Source organism: Micrasema longulum, unplaced genomic scaffold (genome assembly GCF_059751315.1).
Source record: "Micrasema longulum isolate JH-2025_06_02 unplaced genomic scaffold, ASM5975131v1 h1tg000624l, whole genome shotgun sequence".
In the NCBI taxonomy this organism is placed as follows: domain Eukaryota; kingdom Metazoa; phylum Arthropoda; class Insecta; order Trichoptera; family Brachycentridae; genus Micrasema; species Micrasema longulum.
In genome coordinates, this window is record NW_028277820.1 from 383,117 (window position 1) to 396,526 (window position 13,410).

Sequence of the window (13,410 nt, forward strand, 5' to 3'; positions counted from 1 at the left end):
TAACCTCTTTGAATCATAATTAAATTCATTTTATTAGTCTGTCAAAATATAATATAGTATTTTACATAGTAACAACAAACATAAAGAATACATTTGTCATTACAAAGCAGACATTGTAATCAATTCATTATTACTCTATTATAGCTATGTAAGTACTCACCTAGAATTTGCATCCATAATTTGGAATCCACAATACATTACTTATATTGACAGGCTGGATAAAGTACAAAATATTTTTTTAACATATTTGAATTTCTGATGCTCTTTTACATTTCACTTGAAAGACTTTTATTCTTTCTTTTTTCTTTTTTCACTGCTGGTTTTATATTTTTAAACTTATTTGAATTACTTTTAGAATAGCATTTAAAAATAATATATTGCTTTTTTTACCATAATATGTTATTATTTTTTTAAGATGTTTTTTTTAATTAACTTAAATTTATTGTCTTTTTTTCTTTGTAAAAAGAGATATTTAAAGAAGAAAAGTTTGGTTCATATTTGTATAAAGAACTAATATTTTATGAGTTATATGTATATATATGAGTATAAGACCTAATGCTAAACACGAAATCATTTTAGTATAGCATACTTGAGGATTTTTCATTATAATCCTAAATTTACATAAATATTATGTAATAGAAAATATATTATGTGAGTATAAACTACATTTCTCATGATCTAAAAAACGGAGAAGAATACATATAAAATTATAATACAAAATGGAATTACAATAATGTGTACATTCATAAGAGGTATTTAAAACATAATTTGCATCCAGGTAAAAATAGTTTGCTCATATTTATTAGTAAATTTTTGTTTTTATGATCAGTATTATTCTGGGAAGTGTTCATTTCAGGGGAGTGTCTGCCTTCCTGGAGGTGGATCTGGTGAGTCCGAAGTAAGTACTGCTGTGGGTATGGTGTCATTGGATTTTTCCATCACAATAGTGAAGGTAGATTTCAGAAAGTCTTGTCTCCCGTCTGTTCTACATTGTATGGCGTTCTGGAATGGTCTTCTGTGGCAGTCAGTAAATATAAATACGTGGCTCGTGTTGAGAAGTTCTTTGTGGATAAAGGTTTTCTTTGGACTGTGGTGGATGCCTGGTGTTTGTCTGATGTCTGCGAGTCTGAGTCGTAGGTCGTTGACGAATGTCCCCTTGTCCTTGCATGTTGAGGCAGTGAAGAAATCGCTCGGGAGCCTAGTAATTTCTGCTGGCAAACATTTGAGTTCGACTCGCACAGCAAATCTAGTAGTACTATCGGGAGAGTATCTACCCTCTCACTACTCGTATCTTGATCTGCACTTGGGTGAAAATAATTTTGTAGTATGTACTTATTCTGAAAATAAAATTCACAATGAATATACAGGAAAGTTATTGCAACCTACCTTATGTATCTAAATAAGAACTTATTACTGGTGTTTATGGAGTTGCTATAAAACTAGTTTGAACTTGTCTCAAATATAAATGGGAGCTCATTTACATACCATATTATTTAATTGAATTCGGTGATAAGAATCCTGGAACAAATGTATTAATAAGTCCCAAGTATGTCTACATTTAATCGTTTTTCTGTGCCATAAGTTTACTCATTAAAAACAATGTTTTGAGTATGTCCAAATGTTTGCAGACAGGCTGGATTTCCTCCCTAGGGAGTTATCTAGTTCTAAATTTGTTGCAACAGAGAGGGAAAACATTTTCGAGAAGGGAATATGGAAGTCCAGGCACTTACAGGGCTTATGCTCTGTCATAGGCTGGTTTAAGTAGGCATTTTACACATTGTAACATTCTCCATTCTGCCTATGTTTTAACATCACATTTCCTCAACTCTTCCATCTGTTTTCTTTTGTGAAGTAAAAGAACTGAAACTTTTATCATTTGGGTGAGATTTATTCGCCTGAACCAATTCACCTACGACGCAAATTCAGTATTCCCTTCTCAAAAATGTTTTCCCTCTCAGTTGTAACAAAAATTGTTTATATTGGTGACTACTCTTTGGTGTTTGTAGCTTTCTAGAATAAATAAATGTAATAATTAATGCAGAAAAAATATTATAGTAATGTTCATACAAGAATTACATTGGTATACTTATTTGTATCCATCGACAAATTTGTTGTATTCATTTCATGTTCAAAGGGCATATTTTATTTAAAATTCATCAAACTTACTCTGTTAAGATTATGTTCCAGGCATTTTTCTTGGCTCTTTAATATTCATGGAGAACTCCTTATTTTAAATCACACCCATGTGACTTTTAATCTGAAATGTTGTGTGTTATTTCATAAAATGTCAACTTCAAAATAGGTTAGGATTTGGTAAGGTAACCTAATAAAAAGTTTGATAATGTCCTTACAAGACAAAATGCGTCACATTTTACACCCTTGTAAATAAAAAAAATAAAAGGATAATTGAATCCAATAAAAGCATTTTACTTTGGATACCTTACGAAATTTTAATATAGAATTCAACCAATTATCTGCAGACACAATAAATAGGTTAGGATTCCTTGGAATCTATTACGTATAAACAATGTTATAATAAATGTTTTGAATTAGAAAAATAACATTATGATAGATGCTTAGCTTTTTTCTTGTAGCTTATAAACATTTGCTCTGTTATTTTTATATGATTCTATTGTTATTTACATTTTAGTACATACCTGATATTTCAAGCGTTGTCCCGATATTTCTTCACGAACTTTGTTTCAACTCGACTTTTTAATAGTCTTTGCCCTTCCATTACATAAATCGTCATGATTTTTACAAAATTAATCAATATTTCGTCATTTTCAACATTCCGCACCACGTTTGCACTCATTTTGACAGCTAAACGGTCACCGCTTCGCGACAAAAACCGTTCGAAAACAGTTCGCACCGCTGTGACGGCCGTCCTGCAAATGGCGGCACCGTTGCTTCGACGTTACGTTCACGGTCAACGCTCTCTAGGAAACCGGCGCCATTGATTTACATAGTCAACGTTTTAATGACGTCATCCGCCGTCCCGTGACGGCCGCTCTGTGACGGTACCGCTGTCTTAGGAAACCATAGCTTTAGAGATGACGTTTTTTCTCATAACACTTCAAAGGGGAGAAAAAAAAACCTTGAACAAGCCATTGTGCATTGTCTTCGGTTCGAGCGTTGTGTTTAAGTGCCGCCTGCAGCTGGAGCCGTTTTAGAAAAGCTCGTAGCAAGTGCAGGCAGCCAGCAAAAAGCACCACGGCGGATCTCAGCAAGGCGAGCATACGTATTTCAACTTCTTATAACCGGCATATTTTCAAGGTCAAGCTAGGGTCACATTCCAATATGGTGGACGCGTACTCATGCGCAGTAACCACTCGGAAAGAGACGGAGATAAATTTTCATCCGCGATACTTCAAACAAAACATCGAGCCATCGAACAGTTAGTAACAAATAACAACATACATAAAGCGGGAACGTTGCGTGCTAGTTACTTTTTTACTCAGCGCTTTTATAATACACGACGCTTCTTGTTTTTTTAGTACACCTGCATGCGCGCGCAGTCCAAATGGCGACTCTTGCACGAACTTCAGTTCAGTATGAATCCAACTTCACGTCGTGGAGGCTGCTGTCACTTGGTGTTGTTTCTCGACTTTTCCGGTGAAATTCTTTTTTCATGTCCGTGAACTTCCATAAGAATTGTGCAAAACTTATTTTTGAGTAACTCCGCCGCGGTTCGAAGTGGTATTTTGAGTGAACTGTCACGAGATCTAAAGATTGTGTTGTTTTTTTGTATCCGCGGCCGAATGTTGATCAGTGGAAGTTATATTCATTTGTGGCAATCCGCACACCCGCGAGTGCAACATTGAAGAAAGGTCTTTGAATTCTGCAGAGTTTTTGCGCCAATTTATTCAGTGCATTTCTTGTGATTGCATGCACTTTTCCTAGTAAGTACAACTTTATTATTATTATGCAATAAACATTGCAACAATAACATTGTTTTTAATGAATATTTTCTCAATTTGTTTCTTCTTTTGACAGAAGTTGTTTTATAGAATGACGCGTGTTCGTCATGTGTTCAAGTAGTGATTTAAGAATAAATTAATTGCATCACATTTAAAATCGTATTTCACAAAATAATCGTATCTCACAAGAAATAAAAATTATATTCGGGAATTTTTACTCGTATTAGTTATAAACGTGTAATTGAACGTTTACATATTTTATAATCAGTATTTCCCTATCTGAATCCAGTGGTGCATAGGTCACTACAATTTGTATTTTAATGATGAAGTTCAGCGCTACGGGAAATTTGATATAAAGAATGTTTGCTTGCGCGCGCGGTAGAGAACTTTTGACTTCACACGCAGAGTAATTTCAAAATTACAAAACTTTAAAAAAATAACTTTATTTACATATTTTTTTGTAAAATAAAAAATCCTCGTATTTAAAAAAAAACAACAAACCTCCCCATTGCAGCGTGTCTAAATAATATTTAAAAAATACGTTAATTCAATTTAAAAAAAAAATATTACAATTTTCTGGCCATTTTCTTTTGTCATTAATTGATTCGTTATTCCTTTTCCACACATAATAATGCATAGGGCACTGCTTTTCTACACCAACCATAACGAATATTGAACATTTTGTTTTTAACATGATAAAAAAAATTACAGATAGATGTATTTTCCCGAGGGATATCTAAGTAAAAATAACTTTGATTCATAGTGTTATATTAAATTTTTATTTTTAACTTTGTTTTTATGAAAACGATTAAAATCAAAGCATCTTAACTGACAAGAAAATCTAAAATTAATTTTCAACATAATAACAACTTTTTCTGATGATTTCAACGCACGATATGCCTTATAAGTGTGAAACCTGACAGTTAGTACGTTATGCCTTCATTGCGTAAGTTCTTTCATATACTATATTTCTATAGCACTCTACAAACAAACAAATAAACATGTTTCTTTTTTGAGTGATACCGTGTGTGTTGGATTTGTTGAGACGTTTCGGCTACCATTGCAGGAGCCGTCTTCAGGGTAAACTGTGGAGATGGCTTCTGCAATGGTAGCTGAAACGTAAGAAAATATTCAACACACACGGTATCACCCAAAAAAGAAACATATTGATAACCACTGCACGTATTAAACAAAAAAACTATCACGCCTTTTCTTTGTAGGGTTAAGCAGAGAGAAGAGAACACCATATCACTCTGCCTTTGCATACAGACCTCGCTTTCTATACATTCATACGTCTTATCAAGTACGCGCGCCTGTTTTTTCGACTTTTGAGTAGTCCAGCTTCAAGTATTTTGTGGATTCAGTCATGCCACGTTTTTTTTGGTCATTCTCGATTACGTTTTTTTATTTCGGTTAAAATGTTACAGACTTACGGCGACTTAATTCATAAATAATACTAAAAGGATCTACGATGCAAATGTTGATGGATGCAGAAAACGAGGAAGACCTAGAAATACATGGCATGATCAAGTTCATCAAATACTTGAAGATGGACGCGTCAAAATTAGGAATAATCGGCGTGCGTGTATGAGAAGATGTATGAATGTAGAGGAAGCGAGGTATGTATGCCAAGATAGAGTGATATGGCGTTCTATCTTCTCTGCGAAACGGCGTGATGGTTTGTTCGTTCGAAGAATTAGTTACTTACGTTTAAAAGCCTCAAAGAAAAGGCGTTTTAGTATTAAGCTTCAATCCGGGTTTTTATGTTATGGTATATATTATATTAATTTCCTCTTCCGTCAAGTGTAATGCTTGTAATACCTGTGTGGCTGGTTGAGTGACAGATCGCTGATCCAGAGAAACCTGACGTGAGGAGTAGAACTCTGATGCTGAGCTGTCATTTGAGGTGACAACTGGTACTGGAGCCGCCTTGGGTTATACGGAGAGCAGGACGCTACGAGGCTAAGTCGGGTATAAAAAGGCAAACTAATTAGGAAGGATCTGAAAAGATTGATATGCTTTTTTAATATAAAAATAAATTAACATATTACAACAGAGATGAAGAACATTTAAGAGAAGGTAATTTAGAGGTCTAGGCATCTACAGGGCTTATGACCTGTCAATGACTGGTTCAAGTGGCCACTTTACACCTGGTTGAATCAACCTGGTAAAAGAAGTATAACAATCAAAAAATAGTTTTCAGGCGTTGCCTAATAGGAGAATTGGTTCAGCCGGATGAATGTCACCCACACGATGAAGGTGAATGGTGAATGTTACACAGTGTGTGTGAAGTGACAACTTAAACCAGCCAATGTCAGGTCATAAGCCCTGTAAATGTCTTGGTTTCCATATTCTCTTTTCAAAAATGTTTTTACTCTCTGTTCCAATAAAATTTAAACTCACTATTGGGTTCGACTCTCGGTAAACCATCTGATGGGAAATAATCAAAATATCAATTAACACCCTGGATTAAGGGTTCTTTGTGTTGATAATAAAATTTTAAAATTAGAAAGAATTAAAAAAGCGATTTACAATAAGAAAAAAAATATAAATAACCAAATGAACAATATTTTCCTTAGTCCACCTCTGTCTAGGCTTAAAGATCGTATCCATCTCACTTCACACTTCACACTTCCCATTTCTAAAAGAACAGAGGCACTCCTTACACGTTGGTCCAAGATTCTTCAATCTTTTGACCAGGGAACTACAAAACATTAAATCACTGGTACAGTTTTAAGTAGGTTTGAGGTCTTGGATCAGCATGGAAGAAGCAGATAGACACAGTATAAATAAATAAATAAAAAAAACAAAATAAATGCATACTGCAAATAAATCACATTTTCGTAATATCAGCATATGTTAATTTGGTTATTCTTTTTTTTTTTTTCTTTCTTTAATTTTTCTTTTCTTTCTTTTCATAGTCATGTCATACCATATATATGTGCTATAAACTTTTTAATAATTAAAAAAGGAATGGCCCACGCTGAGACGCTGAAGTCTTTGTGGACATTTTTTCTAATTCATGTTATAGCTTAGTTTTAAAATGTATTTTTCTAAAGTGTATTTTTGTAATTATATTTCTATATAAATTAATATATGTATGAAAAAATAAACAAATAATTTGTTTTTTAAAAAAAACATTACAAAAAGACTTGATTCGTTGGCTCCGGTGCGAGGCTGTGATAGTGAAGTGATGTTTCGGAAAAACCTCAAAACCCACTTGTTCTCAAAATCATTTGAATAAATCCGTAGCATGTGACAACAAAATAAATTATTTTAATTAAATTACAAATTTAAAAGAATCACTATGTAAAGCGCCCCTGAAGTATTTTGTTACGAAAATGGCGCTATATAAGTTATCCATAATAATAATAATCTAGTTATCACTCTTAAAACAAAAAAGGATGAAATGAGGAAGTTCAGTGCCTTCTTTTATAATTTAATTTGTTAATAGACTATTAAACTAAGCCAAAAATGTATATTTTAAGTACTTTTATATCATATTATCAGCGTAATAGTTTTTTAAAGTTTTGTTTTTCTGAAATAACTCCACGTGTGACGTCAGAGATTGTTTTCTGTTAGTTCTTCCGATTGGTTCGTTTACGTTAAGCCCACCGGATATTTTTTACAGCTCTTATATCATTGGTTGGTTTATGTGGACCAGTGACGTCGATCAAAGTAGTGCGTTTTTATTAAAATTATTTATTTTCTGAAACTTTATCGTCCAATTTTTACCGTGCAAAAGAAAACGTTTTTTGTATCCAATTTTCCGTAGGGTTGAAGTTCCTCATTCATTAGTTAAGTATACTGTAATAAAGAATATATTATTTTTTGATTTGACGTTTATTTTGTACAACTCCATATTTATATTTATAAGACAAACAATTTGTCGCTTCAGTTCGTTTTTATCCAACAGTCTAAAGCACAAATCTGCAGAAATAGAGCTTAAAAGTCTTTTTTACAAAATCGGCATAAATTATGAACACAACTTAAGACAAAAAAAAAGGATGAAAAATTTTTTTTTTTTAATTTATAAATACATACTTTCTTAGAACTTCTGTACACTCAACTCTTTTTCGTTAAAAATGGTATGTTGGACAAAAACGAACTGAAGCGACGAATTGCCACGGAATTTTTGTTTTTATATTTAAAAAATAAAATTAAGTTTTCAGTAGACTCAAATCAGTGTTTGATATCTTATATTACTAGTAATTGATAAAGAAGCTTTTGAATCGGGTGTCGATCCCGTGGCTAGTTTTTAAAAATTTATTTATCAAAAACATCCAAAATTAAATACAAATTATCAAGTCCTACTGTACTGTATAAAATGCAGTTCGTCAGCGGTTGATTATAGTTAAGTTCTAATATATATACATAATCTTGCCTCTTTACGGATCAGAGGTCTGAGGTTCGAACCCCACTCTATCCCAACTTGATTTCCTTCTTTGAATATTGAGTTATTTACAACTCATTGAAAATGGTCACCGAAATGAAAATATTTGGGTAAATTAAAAGAACGCTATTACATCTTTTTAACTCAACTTTTTTTATCGAAAATGAATAACTATTGATATTTAAAAAAACATAAATATTATCCAATTTAAATAGGTACAAACTAATCTCCAATGTCAATCCACTATTATTTTACCCTGCCGTTAAGATTAAGATGATATATGTGAAATAGGCTATTCTCCGTTGGAAATCACGCGGCTGGTTTGTTTAATTGGAAATTCTTGTAATAATGAATATACTATAGATGCATTTTGGGGTGCGTCTTACGGTCCGATGCATCTTTTTGTTTGTAAATCATAATTTAGTAAAAAAAGCTGACTTTTTTTAAAAATCAATTTTGTTACGCATGCAATATAATTTGTCATTATTATTCCCCTTTCCGCACCCAGTGGTGCATAGGGCATTGCATTGGTATACCAAATGGAGGGTATTTCAATAATTTGTTAGTGTTAGCTTGTGTAATAGAAAGAAAAAAAGTGTTTATAAACAAAATTGTTTTGTGTTTACACAAACGGTATGTATAAATTGCATTTTTACATGGTATTATAACATGGAATGTGCAGCAAAAAAAAATCAATTATAATTGGTTCAATGAACCATTTCTGTTTGTAAAAATAAATGAAACGCGCTCCGAAAGTACACCATGACGAATGATCGTATGAAATCCATAAATAATAAAACTATTACAAGTAATCGGGACGTCATGTTTAATGGCTGATTTCACCGTAATATTAAACAGCGCTTGTCTTGTAAAGTTATTCCTCCTTCAGCGCGCTAAAGTTAATAAACACTTTAGCGAAGCACCTCTGATGACAGCCAGTGAAAGTGCCGTGTTGTGAGGAAATAATATGAAAATGTGATATTTGCCATGTAAAACATAGAAGTGAACCTAGAAATCCAAATGATTTTATGAATAATTAAATTTTGTAGCACTAACATCGTGATTTGCAACTTCGCTTAATTTATTTACATGCAGAGCTCTGGTACGGTGAAACAATGACGTAACTGCAAAATTGTGAGTTTTGTGGGAGGGGACGAAAAAATGATTAATAACACTGATTGATATTTTTTAAAACAATGTTTGATTATGTCCAAATGCTTTCAGACTGGCTGGATTTCCTCCCTGGGGAGTTGTTCGTATTTAAATTTATTTCAACAGAGAGGGAAACCGACAGAGAGGACATTGTTGAATTACTACCTGGTAAAAGAAGAAGTATAAAATCTTGAATTATTTTCGTTTCCAGATCAATGTATATTTTACCTACATTTTCCATTATATTATGAATGTTTGAGTATGTCCAAATGCTTGCAGACTAGCTGGATTTCTTCCCTAGGGAGTTGTTCATATTTAAATTTATTTCAACAGAGAAGAAATAAAAGTAGTACCTGGTAAAAGAAGAAGTATAAAAATTGGAAAATTGTTTTCAGGCGTTGCCTAGTAGGTGAATTGGTTCAGCCGGATGAATCTCACCCACGTGATAAAGGTTTCTGCTCTTTTACTTCACAAAAGTCAACAGATGGAAGAGTTGAGGAAATGTGGATGTTCAAACATGGGCAGAATGGTGAATGTTACACAGTGTGTAAAGTGGCCACTTAAACCAGCCAATGACATGTCATAAGCCCTGTAACTGCCTAGACCTCCATATCCCTTCTCAAAAATGTTTTTTCTCTGTTGCAACAAATTTATATCTGAATAACTACTCAGAGAGGAAATCCAGCCAGTCTGCAAACATTTAGATATATTTAAAACATTGTTTTAAAAAATCTTTGACGATTTTTTCAATTAGCTCATTTCACCTGCAATAGGCTAATTTATTTTACCCAAATTAAATTTTAAGTTTTTTAAATTCTTACTCAGCTAAATCTACCTACTTTTCTAGGTTACTTATTTCATGTTTTTTTTACTGACCCCTTATACGCATAGAACTGTTATAGGTATATGGAGAAGTCGTTTTGATGTTGTGAATATTGACAGGTATTTTTTTTTCGCATTTGATTTATTGCTTCCAAAACACATCTCGCATAGTCACTGAATGATTCTGGTACCGATACTCTGAAACTAGTAGAAATGTCGCATCTGCCGAATCTCGAATGCCGCGCCGCGACGTAGCTACAAATTGACGTTGATTTTATTTTACTTTATTACTAACGCTCTGAAGACAGCGATGACTTAGGCTATAGTTTTCTAAGAGAGTGGTGCTGTCATCTAGCGGCCGTCATGTGGCGGTGACGTCAAAAAAACGTCTCTACCGACCGATGGCGCTGGATTCTTAAAAAGCGTTGACTGTGAGCGTGGCGTCAAACAACGGCGCCCTAATTTGCATAACGGCCGTCATGCGTCATAGCAGTGCAAACAGAGTTTCTCGTGTAGCGGTCAACATTTTTGCCTGTCAAATCTGTCAAAATAAGTTCAAACGTGACGTAGACCAGTGAAATTGACGAAATGTTAATTGATTTTGCGAAAAATCATCTAGTTTTATAAGTGCAAAAAGCTCACACTATAAAAACATCCAGTTAAAACTTTGTGAAAAAATAACGGGAGAACACTTATCAGATCAGATATCAGATATGCACTATAATGTAAATCAGCGTTTTTTAACTTTTTTCAGCCACGGACCCCTAGGAAATCAAGCACAATTTTCAAGGACCCCCTAATAAAAAGAGTCACGGCCTGCACTTACTTATTTCACCAATCAGCGATGTCATATTCAAACACAAAATCTTGTTTCCTGAATATTTCGTGACTCGTATGAAATATACTTTTAAGGTTTATTAATATGAATTATATTTTTTTTTAAAAAAGAGTTCATCATTTACTATATTATGTTTTTCTATTTTTAAACTTTTCGAGTAATGATATTATTTCCACGTAATGAATTCCTTCATCATCAATCCTGAAAAGTTTGACAGATTGCGATCGGTTATTCCAGCGCAAATTTTTGTCACGGCTGTCAGCTAACGCCACCGCTCTCTTTAAGTTAACATCTCTAGAGACACCGTTAAGATGACCATCTTATTACGTCCACTGCATCACAGCATATTAAAGCCGCTTTCATAGGAAATCATTGCTTTAGAAGACGATAAAAATCTCTGCAAATAAACACATTTGTCTAATTCCTCCTCATTTCAGAATTATCCTACTCCGGGTTTCAGTACACTCAATAGTCATTTCGTTGATCTATCTTTAGTTTTAATTCGTTTTAAAATATGTTTTACATGCGCTGTAACAACCTCTAATTTTTTAATTTGTCAAATTTATAAACCTTACAAAAATATATTTTTTGATTAGGCCTATTAAATTTTTTATTCAAAAAATTATCGCTTACTCTATTGCGTAGATATAAACATTCGAAATAGAACAGCGTACGTATTTGATTAGATTTTGCCGATAATTCAAGAATAGGATCTGTATTTTGAACATTTGTAATCGCTGCAATTATGGCTCAATATTCCGGTTTGATAATAATTCATTCAATAATATAAGACAAACTCTGTTTAAAATAGACATCAATCATCATTGTGAATACGTGGTTACTAGATTTTCCACGTACGTTCGCGTGAAGGGAATACTTAACTATTTATTCGGTAGATACTAATTACGAATAGCGTTCTGTAAAATAAAAATAATAATTTAAAATAATTATGCGAAACTAAAAATAAATCTTCACTTATAAAAACAGTAAACATGAAAAGACATCAACGCAAGTGTTAAGATACAGAACTGAGAAAATTATATTTTTTAAATTATTAGGAAAATTGTTAAATTGCATACTTTAATGGTACAATATGTCTACCATTTTATTTACAATCATTTATAACAAAGATTTTATACCTTTCTTTCAAATAAGTAAAGTCTTTGAAAAATGTAACTATCCTAATGTCGCTTACGTAATTGTTTTGATGTTCTATCACGCGCTTCTACTGGGAGAGCATTACACGCCGTAGGGCCTGCGACCGCAAATGCGCGTTCACCGAATTTAGTGCTCTGTTTGCGTAAAGGTATAAAAACAGATTTAGCTGATCTAAGCGTAAGACGCCTGCCAGCTAGTTCATCTGGAATGCAAAGTTCCCTTAGATATTCCGGAGCAGAGGGTGCAGTGACTTATACATAAGCCAACATAGTTTGTATTCCACCCTCTGTTAAAAACGTAGCCGGTATAATTCTCAAAGTAGCTGAGTGTAAAAAGGCATTATCCGCTAAGCTTCTATTTTAGAGGCTTGTCAGCAGGTGAGAAGAGAGGACACGAATAGAAGTTATGAAAATTACACCAGATTTTTTTCTAAATACTGGCTGGAATTTGTGTACCTGGGAAGTATGTTTACTAGGGACGGAAAGGCCGAGAAAGATATTGAAAGGAAGGCAAGTGCCGGGAACAGGGTGAACGGTGCACTGAAATCTACTTTGGCAAACAAATGTTTATCGCAGGAGGCTAAATTAGCAGTTCACAACGGAGTTCTAGTTGCAACTCTAATGTATGGGAGCGAAGTATGGAATTGGAAAAATAATGATGAAAGTAGGTTGAATGCTGTCGAAATGCGATCCCCCAGGCGAATGTGTGGTAAAACGATGTATGATAGGTGCACAAATGTCGAGATCCGTGAAGTGTGTAAGGCTGAGACATGCATTATTGACAGAATCAAGAAAGGGGTGCGGCGTTGGTTTGGACATGTAGAGCGAATGGACAGTGAAAGAACGGCTAAAAGGACCTACGATGCAATTGTTGATGGATGCAGAAAACGAGGAAGACCGAGAAAGACATGGCACGATCAAGTCCATCAAATATTTGAAGATGGACATGTCAAAAGTAGGAATAATCGGCGTGCGGGCATGAGAAGATGTATGAATGTAGAGGAAGCGAGGTCTGTACGCCAAGATAGAGTGTTATGGCGTTCTATTCTCTCTGCCCACAAACGGCGTGATGGTTTGTTGTTGTTGTTGTTGTACTGGCTGGAATGAAACCCGCGAACCAGTTTCACA

At 33.9% G+C, this 13,410-nt stretch overlaps 1 protein-coding gene and 1 long non-coding RNA gene across 3 annotated transcripts in view; one reads left to right on the forward strand and one right to left on the reverse strand.

Annotated features, from left to right (window-relative positions):
- Positions 1-751: 751 nt before the first annotated feature.
- Positions 752-2,899, reverse strand: LOC148280056 (uncharacterized). Its single transcript, XR_015822716.1, has 3 exons — positions 2,658-2,899; positions 2,167-2,257; positions 752-1,337 (listed from the first exon to the last, which is right to left on the reverse strand). It is a non-coding gene; the product is annotated as an uncharacterized LOC148280056 (long non-coding RNA).
- Positions 2,900-3,549: 650 nt separating this feature from the next.
- Positions 3,550-13,410, forward strand: part of LOC148280057 (tetratricopeptide repeat protein 28) — a 166,917-nt gene continuing 157,056 nt past the window's right edge. For both annotated transcript variants that reach the window (XM_088228987.1, XM_088228988.1), the window contains exon 1: positions 3,550-3,902. The gene's annotated coding sequence lies outside the window, so the exon portion shown is untranslated. The remainder of the gene's footprint in view (positions 3,903-13,410) is intronic.